The sequence below is a fragment of the Arachis hypogaea genome, chromosome 17 (genome assembly GCF_003086295.3).
Source record: "Arachis hypogaea cultivar Tifrunner chromosome 17, arahy.Tifrunner.gnm2.J5K5, whole genome shotgun sequence".
Taxonomy (NCBI): Eukaryota; Viridiplantae; Streptophyta; class Magnoliopsida; order Fabales; family Fabaceae; genus Arachis; species Arachis hypogaea.
The window spans coordinates 62,328,083-62,336,654 of record NC_092052.1 but is presented as its reverse complement, the minus strand read 5'-3'; the positions used below and the strand labels follow the sequence as shown (position 1 = coordinate 62,336,654).

General features: G+C 40.9%; 1 non-coding gene across 1 annotated transcript; it reads right to left on the bottom strand.

Annotated features, from left to right (window-relative positions):
- Positions 1-1,641: 1,641 nt before the first annotated feature.
- LOC112768742 (small nucleolar RNA R71) lies at positions 1,642-1,749 on the bottom strand. Its single transcript, XR_003186136.1, has one exon. It is a non-coding gene; the product is annotated as a small nucleolar RNA R71 (small nucleolar RNA).
- Positions 1,750-8,572: the final 6,823 nt, after the last annotated feature.

The window sequence follows — 8,572 nt, the reverse complement described above, 5'->3', positions numbered from 1 at the left end:
TTTTCAAAATCAAGATTTATCTTTTTCAAATATCTTTCATATCTTTTCAATTTTAAATCACATCTTTTCCTATCATACTTATGTTTTCCAAATCACTTTTTCTATCATATCTTTTTCAAATAATTTTCGAAACCCACCCCACCCTTCCCTTTAAATTTTGGTTCGGCCTCTCCCCCTCTCCTCCACAAGTTGCGCTTGGCTCTCCCTCTTTCCCTATCCTTTCCTTTCTTTTGCTTGAGGACAAGCAAACCTCTAAGTTTGGTGTGTTTATCCGTGATCACTAAACCAATACCCACTAAGATCATGGCTCCTAAGGGAAAACAAACTACTCAAGAGGCAAGAAAGAGAATATTCCAAAACCACTTTAGAATCAAGGGAAGTTCATAACCAAAGAACATTCAGACCATTTTTACAAAATAATGAGTCTAAGGTCAGTGATCTCAGAAGTTAAATTCGATCTGAAAGAAGATGAATATCCGGAGATCCAAGAGCAAATCCGAAACAGGAGCTGGGAAGTCCTAGCTAATCCTGAAACAAAGGTGGGAAGAAGCATGGTTCAGGAATTCTACGCTAATCTGTGGCAGACGGACAGGCAGAGAATAGCTAGAACCGCATTCTATGACTATAGAACTCTGGTCAGAGGGAAGATTGTTCACACCCACCCTGACAAAATAAAGGAGATCTTCAAGCTGCCTCAACTACAAGATGACCCAGATTCCTTCAATAGGAGAATGATGAGATCAAACCTGAGCTTGGACAAAATCCTAGAGGACATATGCCTCCCTGGAGCTAAATGGACAACCAACGCAATGGGTGCCCCAAACCAACTCAAAAGAGGAGATCTCAAACCAGTCGCCAGAGGCTGGCTGGACTTCATTGGGCGCTCTATATTTCCCACTAGCAACCGCTCTGAAATCACTATCAGAAGAGCAGTGATGATTCATTGCATTATGCTGGAAAAAGAAGTGGAAGTTCATCAGCTGATTGCTTGTGAGCTTTGCAAAATTGCAAACAAGAACTCCAAAGATGCCAAATTGGCCTATCCAAGCTTAGTTTCTCTGTTATGTAAAGATGCTGGGATAAAAATGGGAGTAGATAAGTATATCTCAGTTGAGCAACCAATCACCAAAAAGTCTATGGAATGACAACAAGTGCAGGACGACCCCATCAAGAGAAAAGCAGAGGAGTTCCTCCCAAAAATCCCTCAAATTGAATACTGGGAGCGCCTAGAAGCATCTGTCACCAAGTTACAAGAAGCTGTGGATCAACTGAAGGAAGATGCTTGGAGACTTTACTGCACCAACTTCCAATTTACATGGAAGAAGCATCTCAATTCCTGCCATCGGAGCAAACAACTTTGAGCTTAAACCTCAATTAGTTTCTCTGATGCAACAAAACTGCAAGTTTCATGGACTTCCATCTGAAGATCCTTTTCAGTTCTTAACTGAATCCTTGCAGATCTGTGATACTGTTAAGACCAATGGGGTTGATCCCGAGGTCTACAGGCTTATGCTTTTCCCATTTGCTGTAAGAGACAGAGCTAGAATATGGTTGGACTCTTAACTTAAGGATAGCCTGGACTCTTGGGATAAGCTGGTCACGGCTTTCTTAGCCAAGTTCTTTCCTCCTCAAAAGCTTAGTAAGCTTAGAGTGGATATTCAAACCTTCAAACAAAAAGAAGGTGAATCCCTCTATGAAGCTTGGGAGAGATACAAGGAACTGACCAAAAAGTGTCCTTCTGACATGCTTTCACAATGGACCATCCTGGATATATTCTATGATGGTCTGTCTGAGCTATCAAAGATGTCACTGGACCATTCTGCAGGTGAATCCATTTACCTAAAGAAAACGCCTGCAGAAGCTCAAGAACTCATTGACATGGTTGCAAATAACCAGTTCATGTACACTTATGAAAGGAATCATGTGAGTAATGGGACGCCTATGAGGAAGGGAGTTCTTGAAATTGATACTCTGAATGCCATATTGGCTCAGAACAAAATATTGACTCAGCAAGTGAATATGATTTCTCAGAGTCTGAATGAATTGAAGGAATCATCCAACAGTACTAAAGAGGCATCTTCTGAAGAAGAAGCTTATGATCCTGAGAACCCTGCAATAGCAGAGGTGAATTACATGGGTGAACATGGAAACACCTATAATCCCTCATGGAGGAATCATCCAAATTTCTCATGGAAGGATCAACAAAAGCCTCAACAAGGCTTTAATAATGGTGGAAGAAACAGGTTTAGCAATAGCAAGCCTTTCCCATCATCCACTTAGCAACAGACAGAGAATTCTGAGCAGAATCCATCTAGCTTAGCAAATATAGTTTCTGATCTATCTAAGGCCACTTTAAAGTTTCATGAATGAAACAAGGTCCTCCATTAGAAATTTGGAGGCACAAGTGGGCCAACTGAGTAAAAGAGTCACTGAAACTCCTCATAGTACTCTCCCAAGCAATACAGAAGAGAATCCAAAAAAAGAGTGCAAGGCCATTGATTTAACCATCATGGCCGAACCTACAAGGGAGGGAGAGGACGTGAATTCCAGTGAGGAAGACCTCCTGGGACGTCCAGTGATCAACAAGGAGTTTCTCTCTAAGGAACCAAAGGAATCTGAGGCTCATCTAGAGACCATAGAGATTCCATTGAACCTCCTTATGCCATTCATGAGCTCTGATGAGTATTCTTCTTTTGAAGAGAATGAAAATGTCACTAAAGAGCAAGTTGCCAAGTACCTTGGTGCAATCATGAAGCTGAATGCCAAATTATTTGGTAATGAGACTTAGAAAGATGAACCTCCCTTGCTCATCAATGAACTGAGTGATCTGGATCAATTGACATTGCCTCAGAAGAAACAGGATCCTGGAAAGTTCTTAATACCTTGTACCATAGGCACCATGACCTTTGAGAAGGCTCTATGTGACCTTGGGTCAGGGATAAACCTCATGCCACTCTCTATAATGGAGAAACTAGGAATCTTTGAGGTGCAAGCTGTCAGAATCTCATTAGAGATGGCAGACAACTCAAGAAAATAGGCTTATGGACAGGTAGAGGACGTGTTAGTAAAGGTTGAAGGCCTTTACATCCCTGCTGATTTCATAATCCTAGACACTGGGAAGGATGAGGATGAATCCATCATCCTTGGAAGACCCTTCCTAGCCACAGCAAGAGCTGTGATTGATGTGGACAGAGGAGAGTTGGTCTTTCAATTGAATGAGGACAACCTTGTGTTTAAAACTCAAGGATCTCCTTCTGTAACCATGAAGAGGAAGCATGAAAAGCTTCTCTCACTGCAGAGTCAATCAAAGCCCCCACAGTCAAACTCTAAGTTTGGTGTTGGGAGGCCACAACCAAATTCTAAGTTTGGTGTTGAACCCCCACATTCAAACTCTATGTTTGGTGTTGGGAGGTTCCAACCTTGCTCTGATTATCTGTGAGGCTCCATGAGAGCTCACTGTCAAGCTATTGACATTAAAGAAGCGCTTGTTGGGAGGCAACCCAATGTTATTTAATCATATCTATTTTATTTTCTTTTTGTTATTTCGTGTTTTATTAGGTTGATGATCATGTGAAGTCATAAAAACTACTGAAAAATCAAAAATAGAATGAAAAAAACAACATTGAAAATAGCACACCCTGGAGGAAAGCAGTCTAGCGTTTAAACGCCAGAAACAAGCATCTGTCTGGCGTTTAACGCCAGAAACAGGCACCAAGCTGAGGTTTAACGCCAGAAACAAGCATCTACCTGGCGTTAAACGCTAGAAACAAGCTACATTTGGGCGTTTAACGCCAAAAACAGGCAACAGTCTGGCGTTAAACGCCAGAATTACGCAGCAAGGGCGTTTTACACGCCTAATTGGAGCAGAGATGTTAAGTCCTTGACCCCACTTGATCTGTGGACCCCATAGGATCTGTGGACCCCACAGGATCCCCACCATTTATTCTCTCATCTTCACACCTTTTCATAACTCTCTTCCCCAAAATAACCTCCACCAATCACCTCCAATTCCCCTCTAAAACCATCATACACCCACCTACACCCACCCACTCAAATTCAAACCATCACTCCTTCCTTTTCACACATCATAACCACCTTAAACCCCCAGTGGCCGAACCATTCACATACCTCCATCTCCTCCATCTCTTCTTCTTCTCATCCTTTTTTTCTTCTTTTGCTCGAGGACGAGTAAACCTTCTAAGTTTGGTGTGGTAAAAGCATTGCTTTTTTTTTCATAACCATTTATGGCACCTAAGGCCAGAGACACCCTCATTGAAGAGGACAAGCCCATCACTAAGAAAAGGATGGAGCAAACAAGAGATCATGGACCTCAACAAGAGCATGAGGAAATCCCCCACCATGAAATCCCTGAGATGCCTCAAGGGATGCACTTTAATCCACAAAACTATTGGGAGTAAATCAATACCTCCCTAGGAGAATTAAGTTCCAATATGGGACAACTAAGGGTGGAGCACCAAGAGCATTCCATCATCCTCCATGAAATTAGAGAAGATCAAAGAGCTATGAGGGAGGAGCAACAAAGACAAGGAAGAGACATAGAGGAGCTCAAAAGCACCATTGGTCCTTCAAGAGAAGGAAGACGCCACCCTCACTAAGGTGGACTCATTCCTTAATCTCCTTGTCTATTTGTTTTCTATTTTCGGTTTCCATGCTTTATGTTTTATTTATGTTTGTGTCTTTACTATATGATCATTAGTGTTTAAGTGTCTATGTCTTAAAGCTATGAATGTCCTATGAATCCATCACCTCTCTTAAATGAAAACTATTTTAAAAACAAAAGAACAAGAAGTACAGGGTTTCGAATTCATCCTTGAAACTAGTTTAATTATTTTGATGTGGTGACAATAATTTTTGTTTTCTGAATGAATGCTTGAACAGTGCATATATCTTTTGAAGTTGCTATTTATGAATGTTAAATATGTTGGCTCTTGAAGAATAAGGAAAAAAGGAGAAATGTTATTTGATAATCTGAAAAATCATAAAAATGATTCTTGAAGCAAGAAAAAGCAGTGAATACAAAAGCTTGCAGAAAAAAAAAATAGCGAAAAAAAAAGAGAAAGAGAAAGAAAAAGCAAGCAGAAAAAGCCAAAAGCTCTTTAAACCAAAAGGCAAGAGCAAAAAGCCAATAGCCCTTAAAACCAAAAGGCAAGGGTAATAAAAAGGATCCAAGGCTTTGAGCATCAGTGGATAGGAGGGCCTAAAGGAATAAAATCCTGGCCTAAGCGGCTAAACCAAGCTGTCCCTAACCATGTGCTTGTGGCGTGAAGGTGTCAAGTGAAAACTTGAGACTGAGCGATTAAAGTTAAGGTCCAAAGCAAAAAGAAGAGTGTGCTTAAGAACCCTGGACACCTCTAACTGGGGACTTTAGCAAAGCTGAGTCACAAAGTGCTTAGGGCCACGGCCAAGACTCATAAAGTAGCTGTGTTCAAGAATTAACATACTGAACTAGGAGAATCAATAACACTATCTGAATTCTAAGTTCCTATAGATGTCAATCATTCTGAGCTTCAATGGATAAAGTAAGATGCCAAAACTGTTCGGAAGCAAAAAGCTACTAGTCCCGCTCATCTAATTAGAATCTGAGCTTCACTCAAAAAAACTCTGAGATATTATTGCTTCTTGACTTATTTGTATTCTATTTTATTTGTCTAGTTGCTTGGGGACAAGCAACAGTTTAAGTTTGGTGTTGTGATGAGCGGATATTTTATACGCTTTTTGGGGTTAATTTCATGTAGTTTTTAGTATGTTTTAGTTAGTTTTTGGTATATTTTCATTAGTTTCTAGGAAAAATTCATATTTCTGGACTTTACTATGAGTTTATGTGTTTTTCTGTAATTTCAAGTATTTTCTGGCTAAAATTGAGGGAGCTGAGCAAAAATCTGATTCAGGCTGAAAAAGGACTGCTGATGCTGTTGGATTCTGACCTCTCTGCACTCGGAATGGATTTTCTGGAGCTACAGGAGTCCAATTTGAGCGCTCCCAATTGCGTTGGAAAGTAGACATCCAGGGCTTTCCAGAAGTATATAATAATCCATACTTTTCTCAAGGATAGACAACATAAACTGGAGTTCAACGCCAGTTCCATGTTGCAGTCTGGCGTTAAACGCCAGAAACAGGTTACAAGTTGGAGTTAAACGCCCAAAACAGGTTACAACCTGGCGTTTAACTCCAGAAACAGCCTAAGCACGTGTAAAACTTAAGTCTCAGCCCCAGCACACACCAAGTGGGCCCCAGAAGTGGATTTCTGGACTATCTATCATAGTTTACTCATTCTGTGCAAACCTAGATTACTAGCTTACTATTTAAACAACTTTTAGAGGATTATTTTGTATCTCATGACATTTTAGATCTGAACTTTGTACTCCTTGATGGCATGAGTCTCTAAACTCCATTGTTGGGGGTGAGGAGCTCTGCTGTGTCTCGATGAATTAATACAATTACTTCTGTTTTCCATTCAAACACGCTTGTTTCTATCTAAGATATTTATTCGCACTTCAATATGATGAATGTGATGATCCGTGACACTCATCACCATTCTTAACCTATGAACGCGTGCCTGACAACCACCTCCGTTCTACATTAGATTGGATAAGTATCTCTTGGATTCCTTAATCAGAATCTTCGTGGTATAAGCTAGAATCTATTGGCAGCATTCTTGAGAATCCGGAAAGTCTAAACCTTGTCTGTGGTATTCCGAGTAGGATTCAGGGTTTGAATGGCAATGACGAGCGTCAAACTCACTAGTGCTGGGCATAGTGACAGACGCAAAAGGATCAATGGATCCTATTCCAGTATGATCGAGAACCGATAGATGAATAGCCGTGCTGTGACAGAGCATCTTGGACCATTTTCACTAAGAGGACGGGAAGTAGCCATTGACAACGGTGATGCCCAACATACAGCTTGCCATGGAAAGGAGTAGGAATGATTGGATGAAGACAGCAGGAAAGCAGAGGTTCAGAGGAACGAAAGCATCTCTATACGCTTATCTGAAATTCTCATCAATGAATTACATAAGTACCTCTATCCTTATTTTACGTTTTATTTATCTTTTTATTATCAATTCACCATAACCATTTGAATCTGCCTGACTGAGATTTACAAGGTGACCATAGCTTGCTTCAGGCCGACAATCTCTATGGGATCGACCCTTACTCACGTAAGGTTTATTACTTGGACGACCCAGTGCACTTGCTGGTTAGTTGTGCGAAGTTGTGATAAAGGGTTGAGATTACAATTGTGCGTGCCAAGTTGTTGGCGCCATTGATGATCACAATTTCGTGCACTAGCCAGGCTCTGGGTCATCCGGAGCTGTTGATAATGGCAAAGTGCCCTCATTGTCCTCTGAAAATGTACCCACACTTGGACCTTCTCCTGTGTACTTCTCTTCTAGTTCCTCCTGGTGAACTTCAGCCACAGTTTCATCTATGATGTCACACTGGGAGATAGATTAATCATCCGGAGGGAGCTTCATAGCTTCATTTAAACTGAATTTCACCATTCTGCCATCTATTTCAAAAGAATAAGTTCCTGAAAATGCGTCCAGCTTGAACTTTGAAGACTTCAGGAATGGTCTTCCAAGCAGGATTGATGATGGCCTTCCTGAGTCATTAGGGGGAATTTCCAGAATGTAGAAGTCAATGGAAAATGTGAGTCCCTTAATGCTCATTAATACATCTTCAGCAACTCCAACCACTGTAATAATGCTTTTATCTGCTAACACAAAACGAGCTGCCGACCCTTTTAAGGGAGGGAGCCTCAAAGTATCATATATAGACAAAGGCATTATACTAACACATGCTCCTAAATCACACATGCAGTCAGAAAATATCACACCACCAATAGTACAATTAACCATACGTGGACCTGGATCACTACACTTTTCAGGTATACCTCCCATTAAAGCAGATATAGAACTACCTAAGGGAATAGTTTCTAATTCATTAATTTTGTCTTTATGTATACATAAATCTTTTAGAAACTTTGCGTATTTAGGTACCTGATGAATAACATCAAAAAGGGGAACATTTACCTCAACTTTTTTGAATATTTCTACCATTTTGGGATCAAGTTCTATCTGCTTCCTGGGCTTCCTTGCAATTTGTGGAAATGGAATAGGAAGGACGTTTTCTGCAGTGTCTGCATCCTTTGGTGCTTCCTTCTGTGGTTGGGCTTCTTCTTCTTCAACCATGTCTTGTATGTCCTCTTCTTCTTCAGCATCCTCTACTTCCACCACCTTTTCAGCTGAGGCGTGTCCTGATGGGATTGGCTCCTCCTGATTCCTCTCTTGCAGTGTGGTTCTGGACCTTAGGGTGATGACATTGATGCCACCCTTTGGATTGGGTAAGGGTTGAGAAGGAATTTCGCTGGAGCTTGCATGTTGAGTGTTTGAAGTATTGGGTGATGCCAGCTGAGAGATCAGAGCTTGTATAGTGGATGCTAGGCCATTAAGTGAACTTTCCATGTTCCTTTGTCCTTGTGCAATAGATTGAAGCACTTCGTCACTCGGAAAGGAATTAGATTGAGTGATCTGCGGAACTTGTTGTTGGTT